Source organism: Etheostoma spectabile, unplaced genomic scaffold (genome assembly GCF_008692095.1).
Source record: "Etheostoma spectabile isolate EspeVRDwgs_2016 unplaced genomic scaffold, UIUC_Espe_1.0 scaffold00019013, whole genome shotgun sequence".
NCBI lineage: Eukaryota > Metazoa > Chordata > Actinopteri > Perciformes > Percidae > Etheostoma > Etheostoma spectabile.
In genome coordinates, this window is record NW_022604621.1 from 19,971 (window position 1) to 30,250 (window position 10,280).

The window sequence follows — 10,280 nt, forward strand, 5'->3', positions numbered from 1 at the left end:
CTTTATGTGCAGTAAAATAGCTCCACCGCATCATAACTCATCTTAGCATTCATTCCATCCCTGTCTGTCTCATCTGTGCTGACATAACTTCTGTCTGCCTCACTCGACTAATGCTTTACTACATCATCTGCTCCTTTCTTCATTCCCAACCTGAACTAGTAATCATAACACAGCCGCTACCGCTGCTGCTTAGCTTCTTTTAGTTTGTGGTACCATCTAATCATCACTAACGCAATGCTGTCAATTCACAAATTAATATATCTAATTAATAATAGTGGATTACTACATATTTAACATTGATTGCATTAAACGTCTTCAGACTTTTAGAGGTTCTAACTTTTGTGTTTACCCCCCTGCAGTCTACAGTGGGTCTTCAGCTTCTGCTACCCCTGCACCTCCCCAGGATCCACCCGCACCTCCCCGTAGGATCCCCCTGCACCTGGGAGGCCTTTGGCAGCCCCCTGGTTAGCAGCAGGAAGCTTGAGCCCATGTCACTTTCATGTCTCTGTCAATACCAGCCCTTCATAAAGAGAGAGCACATTTTAAATGACTTGAAGAAATTGTTGTAACCGATATCACTTATTGTTATACTTTGTCATACTTTTTGTGTGTGTTTTGTTTTATAGTTGTGTCTTCCAGAGGCCTGGAAGCAGGGTCTCCCCAGCGAGCAGCAGGAGTGGCTGAGTCGGACCCTATTCATCAGGGCTCCTTCTGGCAAGCCTGTGCTCCAGAAGGACCTTAGGCTCTGGTACCATCCACCCGGCCCGGACCTAAGCTGGACCCAGCCTCCTGCATCCCCGGCGGCCTTCTTTCAGCGGCCCTTCTGCCTGTGGCTGCCCTACAGAATGTTTGGCCTGAAGCTCTCCTGCCCGTCCTGCCAGCACAAGCTGACTGGTGCTGATCTGTACAAGACTGTCCGGAAGGTTTTGGCCAGTGACGGGCGGTACTACATTGGCACAGAGTACCTGGAGCCGCCTGGTGCAGGGACATCCTGTCACAGCTAAGCCTGAAATATCAGGCTAAAGCAATGTTGTAGAGTTATTTTTTTCTTTTGAAAAAAAACACATCTTGAACCGTTCAAGACAACGTGTGCATACAGGACCAGTGGCTTTTCATGTAGACAGAAAACAAATCAATCAGATTAAATGTTCCCAACTATTCCCAACAAACATGGACTATGATTACCGACATTAACGTGGAATCTTTAGAGAATATATCTCTTTAAAGAGTAATCTTCTGTCCACATATAGTTGTGTCCTTTCCCCCCGCTGGCTCCAGACAGTGGCTGCTAAGCGTGCACTCCGGGAAGGCCAGAAGGTAATGATAACACTTATGACAACCAGGCCAGAGCTGCTCTATGTGGACCGTGGACCGTGGAACAACCCAGGCCCCAGCTGCCGTAGGTCACTGATAGCCAGTAGGGGGTGCCACAGCCGGTATCGCCTTTTACTCTGTACCTCTCTCTTATCTGTGTCTTATTTGCTGGTAACGCCCATTTGCCGCCGATTGACTTGTCTTATTTCCATGTCCCGCCCTACAAAGTACCTTGCAATGTTTCATTGGCTTGTCCTGCAAACGTTCTGGTCCGTGATTGGCTGAATTTCCTACCGCAAGTTCACGGAAGTTCATGGCATTGCCGTTTGAATGAGGTTAGTGTACCCTCTAACGAAGCTTCTCAAAATTGCAAAAATGCATTAATTTGAAAACGGACAAATGTGTTATCTTTGTGGACATCTAGACTATATGTGATGTAAATGCTGAAGTGTAAATATACCTACTTTGGGCTGAAAGTGTAATCGCAATTTCCATTGACAATGTGATAATGGCTGGGGGCAGGGGTCATTAGGTCACTGTCCAGCCATTTTGAAACCTGATGGTCTGATATCATAATATTAACATTGCCATTGACAGTAGTAATGGGCTGATATCCTGAAATTAACATTGACAGTACTAATAGGCTGATATCCTGACAATTACATTGACAGTACTAATGGGCTGATTTCCTGATATTGACAGTACTAATGGGGTGATATCCTGACATTTACATTGACAGTGTTATTAACAGGTAATGTGTATCAACAGTGCAATTAGTCAGTGAAGTGTATAACAATGTACTGTTGTCTCTTTTTGTCTTTCAGAAAATGTCTTTTCATCCCCTTTTCACGCTTTGAGCCCTTGTCCTCTGAGCTCACCCTTCGGCCCTCTGCAGTCTCGGCACTCCCCAAATCCCACCAGCAGGCCTCTGCCAGTGGCTGGCAGGTGAAGAGGGGTGATGTGGTTGAAGCCGAGGCGAGGGCTAGAGCCTTGCAGAAGGGCAGCAGCTCGGACCAGGCGGTGCTGGCTGAAAGTGAGCTGCAGTTTGGCAAATACCGCGGCCAAACTATGCAGTGGTTGCTCAGCAACGATGTGGGCTACGCTGTGACCATCCTGGCGTCCCACCAGAAGGAGAGATAGGGAGGGGACGCCACGAAGACCCCCCTCATGCAAAATAAGGATGCCCTTGCCTCCTATGCCAGGCTGTACCTACCCATGGTGACAGCTGTTGCCAGGCGTAGGTTTTGCGAGGGCACCCAATCGGCAGGGGGGCTGGACAACACGCTGGTGGGGTTTGGTGTGCACTCGCACCGCACTTACAAGTCCCTGTACAACGCGCAGGACAAAGAGAGTAAAAGGTAAGTACTGTGCGTGTTTGTGAGTGGGTGTGTCTGTGTGTGTGTGTCTGTATGTTGATTTATTGTTTTGTTTATTTGCTCTGCTCTCTTACAGCTTTGTGCAGTGGCTGTGGCAGAAGACAGTCATGAAAGGGTCCAGGATGGAAGCCCTGAGGATGTACAGGGCCTTGCAAAAGTATTCGGCCCCCTTGAACTTTTCAACCTTTTGACACATTTCAGGCTTCAAACATAAAGATATAAAAATTTATCTTTTGTGAAGAATCACCAACAATTGGGACACAATTGTGAAGTGGACGAAATCTATTGGATATTTTAAACTTTTTTAGCAAATAAAAAACTGAAAAGTGGTGCGTGCAAAATTATTCGGCCCCTTTACTTTCAGTGCAGCAAACTCCCTCCAGAAGTTCAGCGAGGATCTCTGAATGATCCAGTGTTGTCCTAAATGACTGATGGTGATAAATAGAATCCACCTGTGTGTGATCAAGTCTCTGTATAAATGCACCTGCTCTGTGATAGTCTCAGGGTTCTGTTGAAAGCGCAGAGAGCATCATGAAGACCAAGGAACACACCAGGCAGGTCCGTAATACTGTTGTGGAGAAGTTTAAAGCCGGATTTGGATACAAAAAGATTTCCCAAGCTTTAAACATCCCAAGGAGCACTGTGCAAGCGATCATTTTGAAATGGAAGGAGTATCAGACCACTGCAAATCTACCAAGACCTGGCCGTCCATGTAAACTTTCAGCTCAGACAAGGAGAAGATGATCAGAGATGCAGCCAAGAGGCCCATGATCACTCTGGAGGAACTGCAGAGAACTACAGCTGAGGTGGGAGAGTCTGTCCATAGGACAACAATCAGTCGTACACTGCACAAATCTGGCCTTCATGGAAGAGTGGCAAGAAGAAAGCAATTTCTCAAAGATATCCATAAAATATCTTGTCTAAAGTTTGCCACAAGCCACCTGGGAGACACACCAAACATGTGGAAGAAGGTGCTCTGGTCAGATGAAACCAAAATCGAACTTTTTGGCCACAATGCAAAACAATATGTTTTGCGTAAAAGCAACACAGCCCATCACCCTCAACACGCCATCCCCACTGTCAAACATGGTGGTGGCAGCATCATGGTTTGGGCCTGCTTTTCTTCAGCAGGGACAGGGAAGATGGTTCAAATTGAGGGGAATATGGATGGAGCCAAATACAGGACCATTCTGGATGAAAACCTGTTGGTGAAAGTCTGCAAAAGACCTGAAACTGGGATGGAGATTTATCTTCCAACAAGACAATGATCCTAAACATACAGCAAAATCTACAAAGGAATGGTTCACAAATAAACGTATCCAGGTGTTAGAATGGCCAAGTCAAAGTCCAGACCTGAATCCAATCGAATCTGTGGAAAGAACTGAAAACTGCTGTTCACAAACGCTCTCCATCCTACCTCACTGAGCTTGAGCTGTTTTGCAAGGAAGAATGGGCAAGAATTTCAGTCTCTCAATGTGCAAAACTGATAGAGACATACCCCAAGCGACTTGCAGCTGTAATCGCAGCAAAAGGTGGCTCTACAAAGTATAATTTTGCACGCACCACTTTTCAGTTTTTTATTTGCTAAAAAAGTTTAAAATATCCAATAGATTTTAGTATCACTTCTATTTCAATTTTCTGTTCTTTTGTACATTCAGAGTTAAAAAATATCTTGTTCCTGATATTTGTACCTGAAAATAAAAATGTATTACTTTTGTACATGGGCTAAAGTCAATTATTTGGAATTTATTAAATTCAATAGAATTTATGTAAAATATTTAAAATTGTTTGTACAGTCAATGCCAACTAGTGTAATACATTGTGAACCACAATTACAATAAAACTATAATACAGCAAGACAATTACAGTATTATTTAGCAAATTGTAATTATAATATGATTACTGTAAGGGTATCATACAGTAAAACTAAGTTACAGTAAGGGTATTTTTTCTACTGTAAAACTAAGGTACAGTAAGGGTATTTTTACTACTGTAAAACTAAGATACAGTAAGGGTATTTTTACTACTGTAAAACTAATGTACAGTAAGGGTATTATACTACTGTAAAACTAAGTTACAGTAAGGGTATTATACTGTAAAAAACATGTACGGTTATGATACTGTAATCGGGTAGTTACAGTAACGTGTTGCCAGTAAGTTACCGCAAATATACAATAAAAAGTCTAACAGTGTTCTTTTAGATTAATGCATATTAACATCAACTTAATTTTTGATTAATGCAAATACACATAAACTTTCTTTTCATTAATGCATGTATGCATCAACTTTCTTTTTTGATATATGCATATACACATCAAATTTCTTTTTGATATATGCATATAAACATTCATTATGTCATCATCACTATTCATTATGTCATCATCACTATTCATTATGACATCAACTTTTTTTATAGATTAATGCATATACACATCAACTTTCTTTTTGATTAATGCATATCCACATCAACTTTCTTTTAGATTAATGCATATACACATCAACTTTCTTTTTGATTAATGCATATACACATCAACTTTCTTTTGGATTTATGCATGTACACATCAACTTTCGTTTTAATTTATGCATAAACACATCAACTTTCTTTTTAATAAATGCATATACACATTCATTATGTCATCTTCACAATTCATTATGACATCAACTTTCTTTTTGATTTATGCATAAACACATCAAATTTCTTTTTGATTAATGCATAAACACATCAATTCTCTTTTTAATAAATGCATAAACACATCAAATTTATTTTTGATTAATATATAAACACATCAATTCTCTTTTTAATAACTGCGTATACACATCAACTTTCTTTTTGATTTATTATCACAATTCATTATGACATCAACTTTCTTTTTAATAAGCTGACAGTTCAAAAAAAAAACAATCTCCGATGGCAGAGACACAACGGAGTTGCATTTAAACCAAGCAGCATGTCTGAAACCCACGTTCACCAGAAATCTACTGGTTACTATGTAAGGACTACAAACCCCACGTTCACCAGAAATCTACTGGTTACTATGTAAGGACTACAAACCCCACGTTCACCAGAAATCTACTGGTTACTATGTAAGGACTACAAACCGAAGTTAAAAACAAACCTGAAGCTGAAGAAACCCTAAATGTTAACGGAACAGATCCGCAGACCCGATTGACTGATGGAGAGAGAGAGAGAGAGAGAGAGAGAGGGAGAGAGAGAGAGAGGGAGAGAGAGAGACAGAGAGAGAGACAGAGAGAGAGAGAGGGAGAGGCAGAGGGAGCGCATTTCTCCGTGTTCTACGTGTCTGTGATAGAGCCAAGCGTGTTTGTATGCGGGGGGCGCTGTGATTATCACAGAACTTAGCGGGGCCAGTTGAGGAGTTTTATTCAATCCGAGCACGGATATTGACTCATATTACTCGTATAGTACTTGTACTCGGCAAAAGTGCTTTATCCGTACCGGATACTCGTTTCAGCCAAGTACTCGGATCACCCCTACTAATAACCCAGCTTGTCCTGAAAAGAATGATGTTCATATCTTGACTGTAGACAACAGGGTTGATGTTTTACAAGCTTTTTTTTATCAAATAAATCCAGACATACGGTGAACTGTAAAAATGGACACAAACTGCATTGTCCAGCCGTATAAATATATATAAATATAAATATAATGACATACTACAGTATGACTTTTTTATGTATTTTTCGACATACTAAACAATGACTTTTATGAATATTTCAACATACTATAACTTTTTATGACTTTTTAAGAATTTTTTAACATACTATGACTTTTTATGACTTTTTATGAATTTTTGACATAGTATACTATGACTTATGAATTTTTTGACTTACTCAGGGCTGCCAACTCTCACGCATTGGCCGTGAGACACACGCATTTGACTGGTTTCACACGCTCACACGCCACACCCCCGATTTCTCACGCTGAAGTGTCAGCCCGGTCGGTCAAATTTCTGATAGATGAGTTTATCTATAGATCTATCTGTTTAGCCACTAGTTGTGCTTTCAGAGACTGTGAGGGGGTTCAAGAGCGCTCCCTGTCTGTGAAAGTTTCGAAATGTCGCAAACTGAGAACATTTTTTTACGATCCATCCCATTTCCCCGGCTTTAGGTATGAGCTCTGAGTATCACAGACCCGTCCGTCGCTTCGTGTCCACTCTCTCTGTAACAATAGAGGTGAGCAGCCTCAGTGGACCTGCTCTGCTGTGGACAGGGACGCGTTGCATCCGTGTAGTCCTCCGATAATGCGCAGCGTACAGCCTCCTCTAAACTTTGTCAGAGACCAGAGACCCAAATGGGCCTCTGTGTCTGTCAGAGATCCATCATATCAGCGGAGAAATGACATGCACAGCAGACTACACTCACCGGCCACTTTATTAGGTACACCTGTCCAACTGCTCGTTAACACTTAATTTCTAAGCAGCCAATCACATGGCGGCAACTCAGTGCATTTAGGCATGTAGACATGGTCAAGAGAATCTCCTGCAGTTCAAACCGAGCATCAGTATGGGGAAGAAAGGTGATTTGAGTGACTTTGAACGTGGCATGATTGTTGGTGCCAGAAGGGCTGGTCTGAGTATTTCAGAAGCTGCTAATCTACTGGGATTTTCACGCACAACCATCTCTAGGGTTTACAGAGAATGGTCCGAAAAAGAAAAAACATCCAGTGAGCGGCAGTTCTGTGGGCGGAAATGCCTTGTTGATGCCAGAGGTCAGAGGAGAATGGCCAGACTGGTTCGAGCTGATAGAAGGGCAACAGTGACTCAAATAACCACCCGTTACAACCAAGGTGGGCAGAAGAGCATCTCTGAACGCACAGTACGTCCAACTTTGAGGCAGATGGGCTACAGCAGCAGAAGACCACATCGGGTGCCACTCCTTTCAGCTAAGAACAGGAAACTGAGACTACAATTTGCACAAGCTCATCGAAATTGGACAATAGAAGATTGGAAAAACGTTGCCTGGTCTGATGAGTCTCGATTTCTGCTGCGACAGTCGGATGGTAGGGTCAGAATTTGGCGTCTACAACATGAAAGCATGGATCCATCCTGCCTTGTATCAACGGTTCAGGCTGGTGGTGGTGGTGTCATGGTGTGGGGAATATTTTCTTGGCACTCTTTGGGCCCCTTGGTACCAATTGAGCATCGTTGCAATGCCACAGCCTACCTGAGTATTGTTGCTGACCATGTCCATCCCTTTATGACCATAATGTACCCAACTTCTGATGGCTACTTTCAGCAGGATAATGCGCCATGTCATAAAGCTGGAATCATCACAGACTGGTTTCTTGAACATGACAATGAGTTGGCTGTACTCAAATGGCCTCCACAGTCACCAGATCTCAATCCAATAGAGCATCTTTGGGATGTGGTGGAACGGGAGATTCGCATCATGGATGTGCAGCCGACAAATCTGCGGCAACTGTGTGATGCCATCATGTCAATATGGACCAAACTCCCTGAGGAATGCTTCCAGCACCTTGTTGAATCTATGCCACCAAGAATTGAGGCAGTTCTGAAGGCAAAAGGGGGTCCAACCCGTTACTAGCATGGGGTACCTAATAAAGTGGCCGGTGAGTGTATATTACAACTCTCCAAATCTCGGCCAACAGAGATGGGAGGAGTTATATTTTGAATGTGCACAAAGTTGTAAACATGAGCAGAAATCTGGTGAAACACATCTGAGCTATACTATATATACTATACTATATATACTACATATATACACTATACTATATATACTATACTGCAACATTGGGCCACTATTGTGCTTCTCTAACCTCGGTGCATCTCTAAATGTAACTGTAAATAATTAATTTGATGTTTTATGAAATGAACAAATAGTCTTTTTTTCCCCAAAAAGTAAATCCAGTAAGTGGGGCACAGAAGATGAGGGCCAAACATTACTGAACCTTGGCACAAAGGTTAAAGGATAAGAATTTATATAGATCAGTGGTTCTTATTCTTTAGAATTTCAGTGGTCTTAGTTGATCCCTCAACATTAATTTAACTTTGGGTCCCTTGTCCCAACACCAGGGACCCCTGGACCTGTTCCCCACAGACCCAAATCTTCTCAGCTGTTGATGAGATTTGCTACTGTCTCTTCATGTGGTTCATTATGTTTGGCACGTTGTCTGGGTCAGTTCTTATATCATAAGAAGTTCATAATGCATATAATGTAAATGCTGAATGCCGTAAAACCTGTTGATACTACAACAATGCAAAGGTTCTTAACCCTACAGTTTTGCACATATCATGTAAGACTTGATTTCTCCATTTTTTTGCAAAAAAACTCTCCAGAAAGTGCCCTTTAATGGTTTATTTTTCAATTTTTTTTCCTGGGGGGGCATACCCCCAGACCCACCTAGGGAGAGCCCCATCCCCCCACATATAACAAATCACAATTTAAACCCTAAAGGATAAAGACCCAAAAAAATTGCTTTGTACGTGGCAAAATATGGGTTGCCCCCCCAAATCTCACTCCAAGGTTTTGGGAAAAGTTGGCAGCCCTGCTTACTATACTATGACTGTTCATGATTTTTTGACATTTTATGAATTTTTGACACAGTATACGATGACTTTATGAATTTTTTTATACTCTATGACTTTTTAAGAATTTTTGAGATATTACACTATATCTTTTTTGAAAAGGGGAATTAGCTCAAATGGTAGAGCGCTTGCTTATTAGCATGCGAGAGGTAGCGGGATCAATGCCCGCATTCTCCAGAGGACTTTAGCTTCTTCTTGTTTTACAAAAAAAACTATAAATTTGGACTTCTTACGACATACTACACTACGACTTTTTAGGAATATTTCAACATACCATACTATGACTTTTTATGTTTTTGTCGACATACTATCCTATGACTTTCATGATTTTTTTGTCATACTAAACTATGACTTTTTATAAATATTTCGACACGTTATACTATGACATTTCATGAATTTTTGCCCTACTAAACTATGACTTTTATGAACTTGAGACTCTCCCAACTCCTGCGGCGCCTTGTGACGTTTTGTTCATGTCCAGGAGTTGTGCTCTTTCCATCGCTTGAAATTATTCCCATTTAGGATCAGGAGTTCTCCTCCCATGCTGAACACAGCTTGAGCCAAGGCCCACTTTCCCGAGTGTGCCCACGCGCTAGCTCTTCCTCAAGGCCTTGTAGCATTGGTTAGCTGGTAGAAAAATCTCCCCGTCGGGGAATCAAACCCAGATCTTCCGTGTGACAAGAGGAGATACTGTCCATTACACTAACGAGTAATGCCCAAGCTTAATATTTGGCACATCAAGAAATAGGTGGCGCTATTCCAACATTCAGACCACAGTCAATGCATGTAGAAATATTTAGGTTTACTACACATTTGCTGTCATTCAAATCCATGACAAAGCATCTGTGACTGAATCTAGTTTAAAATCTCTATTTTGTAGCATTTCGAACATTTGCAGTAAAAAAAAAAATGGTGCATTTTCCCACAAATATGCAAAATAAATGAAACTCGTCAGTTTCCGTAGTGTAGTGGTTATCACGTTCGCCTAACACGCGAAAGGTCCCCTGTTCGAAACAGGGCGGAAACA

The 10,280-nt window shown here is 41.7% G+C and overlaps 1 non-coding gene across 1 annotated transcript; it reads left to right on the top strand.

Annotated features, from left to right (window-relative positions):
• The first annotated feature begins 10,207 nt into the window (after positions 1-10,207).
• On the top strand, positions 10,208-10,280 carry trnav-aac (transfer RNA valine (anticodon AAC)). The gene has a single exon. It is a non-coding gene; the product is annotated as a tRNA-Val (tRNA).